We start from the raw sequence: 5,000 nt of genomic DNA on the forward strand, positions 1-5,000 counted from the left end.
TTGAGGAGCAATAACTATGACTTTACACAAGTTTAGGTTTCACGAGTAACCATGATCGTTTAATGCTACAGAACTGTTTCGTATGGTACAAGTACCACACTCATCAGGCAATTTTAACGACTGAACTGTTGAAATTGTAAAGCTGGCAGTTAAATACGGAAATTTGAATGGTTGCTATAGTAAATGCGTTACATTTTAGCAGCTGCTAGGTAACAAAACATGATACAAGGGGATTCTATGTCGGTATTTTAAATTTACGTTACTCTAAAGTTCCGGAGTACATATCGGTTTCTGTGGGGGCATGAACTTGCTAATTCGTTTCTTCTGTTGAGGCTACACAGTTCTTTCTTACACATGATTATGAATTTTTCATTCAGACAAAGACTACATTTTTTGCTAATATTGCTGTAGGGTCTACATTTTTTAAGAATTTTCCATTTGATTTGAAACGGCTTCTTTGCATCTTGTAAGTGCCAAGCTCTGTCTCATTTCTTCTGTTTGAATGTCGAAAAGATGTTTTGTGATTCCTGTAGCGTTCCTTGAAGTTTGTGGCTAGTCCAACGTAGGTTTCAGTTGTTGTCTCGGTGGTGACTGTTGCTTGATAAATTACGTTAGTTTGAAGGCATTTTCCTTCGAGTGGGCATTCAGGCTTTTTTCTACAATTGCAGGTGTCAGGTTGCGGTGCTGGTGTATTTGCATCTGAAAGAACGTGTTTGTTGTGTGACGATATGATGGATTTCATGTTTGGCATGCATGAGTAGCTTAGCTTGAGTGTGTGTCTGTTGAAAATCTTGTAGAGCGGATGGTTGTTCTGGAAGCATTTTTCGACGATATGTAGGAATTTTCTACCAAGGTTGGTTTTCACGCTTGAATCGAAAGGGGGACTGTACCACGTAATGTCCCTTTTCCTCTTTCTTTTGTTTTTCGGAGCGGGCTCTGGATTGTATGTTAGTTTGTGGTCATATCCACTTTCTTTGAGTGCGTGTTGATAAGGGCCAATTGATTCGTCGAATACTTCTTTGCTGGATGAAATGTTAGTTAGTCTTTTGTTGATGTTGAGTGGTATGTTTTTCAGTAATGCTGGGGGGTGGTTGCTTTGCCGGTGGACGTACGATAGTTTGTTGTTGGGCTTCATGTATGGTTTGTAGCTTCCATCTGTAAGGTCGAAGGTTACGTCAAGGAAGTGGACGATTTTTTTGTTGGCATCGATTGTGATCTTTAGGCCATTTGATTTAAACACATTGCTGACTTCTTTTTTGGTTTTTTCAATTTCTTTTGGGGTGGCTTTGCAGACTACAAGACCATCGTCACGGTACAATCCAACTTCATCTTTGAATTTAGATGCGATCAGGGAGAGCATGTAAGTTCCTATCAATTCGCACGTTTCTGCTCCGTCGTATGAGCTTTCCAAACATGTTTGGCACTTACAAGATGCAAAGAAGCCGTTTCAAATCAAATGGAAAATTCTTAAAAAATGTAGACCCTACAGCAATATTAGCAAAAAATGTAGTCTTTGTCTGAATGAAAAATTCATAATCATGTGTAAGAAAGAACTGTGTAGCCTCAACAGAAGAAACGAATTAGCAAGTTCATGCCCCCACAGAAACCGATATGTACTCCGGAACTTTAGAGTAACGTAAATTTAAAATACCGACATAGAATCTCCTTATATCATGTTTTGTTACCTAGCAGCTGCTAAAATGTAACGCATTTACTATAGCAACCATTCAAATTTCCGTATTTAACTGCCAGCTTTACAATTTCAACAGTTCAGTCGTTAAAATTGCCTGATGAGTGTGGTACTTGTACCATACGAAACAGTTCTGTAGCATTAAACGATCATGGTTACTCGTGAAACCTAAACTTGTGTAAAGTCATGTATATATATATATATATATATATATATATATATATATATATATATAACAATGCTTTTCTACTCAATATAGTTTCATATGGACTTTAATACAGGACTGGTCTGTTTCGTAGACCAACAAGGAGTTGGACCACTCATCAGTTAAATTCCATGTACACTGTAACATCGCTGGGGTTTATATACATCAGTAGCTTGATCGTTACAAGATTCAAACTTGAAAAACAATAGTAAAAAAGCATTTGTAAATTTATGATTGGTTGTTGAGGATGCGATTGAACCTAAGGAGAAAATTTCGCTTGTGCCTGCAAGTCGATACGAGTTCAATACGTTTGTTGAGCGTTGCCATGTCCGGTTTATATAGACTCTAGAATTTCTCGGTACTACATAGATTACATCGTTTAGTAAGGTTGCTATAAGATTTGGCCTTGGCTAGAATTTTCCAAGAGATTGCGAAGTCTTTCTTTTGATCTTTTAGCTGCCATAGATGTTTGCTCAGTTCGGTGTCATTCTTTTTGCTTTCGTTTTTGAATGACATTTGGTGGTTTCGCCATCTCGTCTTGAACTCAGTGGCGGTGAGGCCGACGTACGTCTCTGTGCTTTCGGCGGTCGTGATGGTGGCTTGATACACTACTTCCTTTACTAAGCATTGACTAAGCATTCTAGCCCAGGCCAAATCTTATAGCAACCTTACTAAACGATGTAATCTATGTAGTACCGAGAAATTCTATATTCTATATAAACCGGACATGGCAACGCTCAACAAACGTAATGAACTCGTATCGACTAGCAGGCACAAGCGAAATTTTCTCCTTAGGTTCAATCGCATCCTCAACAACCAGTCATAAATTTACAAATGCTTTTTTACTATCGTTTTTCAAGTTTGAATCTTGTAACGATCAAGCTACTGATGTATATAAACCCCAGCGATGCTACAGTGTACATGGAATTTAACTGATGAGTGGTCCAACTCCTTGTTGGTCTACGAAACAGACCTGTATTGAAGTCCATATGAAACTATATTGAGTAGAAAAACATTGCTATTACCGCTCCATTATTGTTGAGCACTATTCTGGATTTATCAGTGTGGAACCCACCTGAAGTTATATATATATATATATATATATATATATATATATATATATCAAATCCCGCTCAGGGCAATTCTTCATGTTTTTCATTCGCTATAATTAATCAGTTGATTAACGGGATGGGTTTCATTTCTTCATTCTACGGTCTATACAAATAAGCCTGCATCATTAACTTGATCCCTCTGATTAGCTGATGCCTAAGTTGGTGTTTGCCTGTGAATCGTTAGTCGATCCTTAGGTTTAAGGCTATGAAGGGGTTTAGGCTTTCCTATCCCACCCGTGAAAGAATCCCGGGATACTCACGATTGGCCAATTCACTGTCTCGATAGCTGCGTTGCCAGCGTGGTTGTCCTGATGGTGTAGTGGTCATCACACCCTACCGGTATTCAGGGGGACGTGGGTTCAAATCCCGCTCAGGGTAATTCTTCATGTTTTTCATTCGCTATAATTAATCAGTTGATTAACGGGATGGGTTTCATTTCTTCATTCTACGGTCTATATAAATAAGCCTGCATCATTAACTTGATCCCTCTGATTAGCTGATGCCTAAGTTGGTGTTTGCCTGTGAATCGTTAGTCGATCCTTAGGTTTAAGGCTATGAAGGGGTTTAGGCTTTCCTATCCCACCCGTGAAAGAATCCCGGGATACTCACGATTGGCCAATTCACTGTCTCGATAGCTGCGTTGCCAGCGTGGTTGTCCTGATGGTGTAGTGATCATCACACCCGACCGGTGTTCAGGGAGACGTGGGTTCAAATCCCGCTCAGGGTAATTCTTTTAATTCTTTTAAAAGAGGAAAAAAGGACGCAACTACATTTCCCGACAAGCCTGTTTCGTGAATCGCTTCACTCTTAAGTTAAAAGAGGCCAGTGGACGGACAACTTCTGATGACTTAAAAAAAAAAAGAATATTTAATGTAGTGTAAAACGTTTCGGTTGTATGACCTTCATCAGTTACCTGCCGTGGTTTGGACTGCGTATCTCTCCGGGATCCTTCTGGTGGCCTGGCACCTTCGTTGGCTCAGGAAGCCCATTTAAACTGCTATATATATATATATATATATATCTATATATAGCAGTTTAAATGGGCTTCCAGACATCAGCACTGCACTGATGAGGCCCAGAAGGCCGAAACAGTACTGTCTGCAGTTAGATATAGCTCTTTGGCATTACAAAGCTTTTGCTTTCATGTCCAAATTGAGCACTCTACTGGGATGAGTCATTGCCGCTAGCAATTGCGCATGCTCACTAGCTCGCTAGTTTGAGCACTCTGGCATGGCTTAGATTTACCACATGTGTGGGACATTTGGGGTGGCTTTATAAGCTTAACCTCCATCCCAGACATCAGCACTGCACTGATGAGGCCCAGAAGGCCGAAACAGTACTGTCTGCAGTTAGATATAGCTCTTTGGCATTACAAAGCTTTTGCTTTCATGTCCAAATTGAGCACTCTACTGGGATGAGTCATTGCCGCTAGCAATTGCGCATGCTCACTAGCTCGCTAGTTTGAGCACTCTGGCATGGCTTAGATGTACCACATGTGTGGGACATTTGGGGTGGCTTTATAAGCTTAACCTCCATCCCAGACATCAGCACTGCACTGATGAGGCCCAGAAGGCCGAAACAGTACTGTCTGCAGTTATATATCTATATATATATATATCTATATTCAATGTATATACACAAAGTTCTTTGGGCTGTCTGAGCCAACGGAGATAGTGACGTTCCAAAAGGATCCTTTAGAGATTCCCAGTCCAAGCCTCGACATATGAATTTATATAAAGTTAAAAGAGTCAGAGGACGGACAACTTTTGGAAGCTAAAAAGTAAAATATATTAAAAAACGTTTCGGTCTTAGCCCCTCATCAGTTTACAGCATGTGGATAATAATTAGGTTTAAGAGCTTATATATGGTTTACAAGGAATTTTCGGTATGTTACAAAACTTAACAACAATACAAGTAAAAAATCATTACAAACAAAACAAAACAAAAGAAGTAATTCTATTCCGAAAGGTACAATGTAATAACAGCGAGAACT

The 5,000-nt window shown here is 39.6% G+C and overlaps 1 long non-coding RNA gene across 1 annotated transcript in view; it reads left to right on the forward strand.

Moving 5' to 3' along the window:
* The first annotated feature begins 493 nt into the window (after positions 1-493).
* LOC138011231 (uncharacterized) overlaps positions 494-5,000 on the forward strand; it is a 13,798-nt gene continuing 9,291 nt past the window's right edge. Inside the window, exons 1-2 of the long non-coding RNA XR_011124662.1 lie at positions 494-853; positions 1,293-1,360. This is a non-coding gene — a long non-coding RNA (uncharacterized lncRNA). The remainder of the gene's footprint in view (positions 854-1,292; positions 1,361-5,000) is intronic.

Source organism: Montipora foliosa, chromosome 7, assembly GCF_036669935.1.
Source record: "Montipora foliosa isolate CH-2021 chromosome 7, ASM3666993v2, whole genome shotgun sequence".
Classification (NCBI taxonomy): Eukaryota; Metazoa; Cnidaria; class Anthozoa; order Scleractinia; family Acroporidae; genus Montipora; species Montipora foliosa.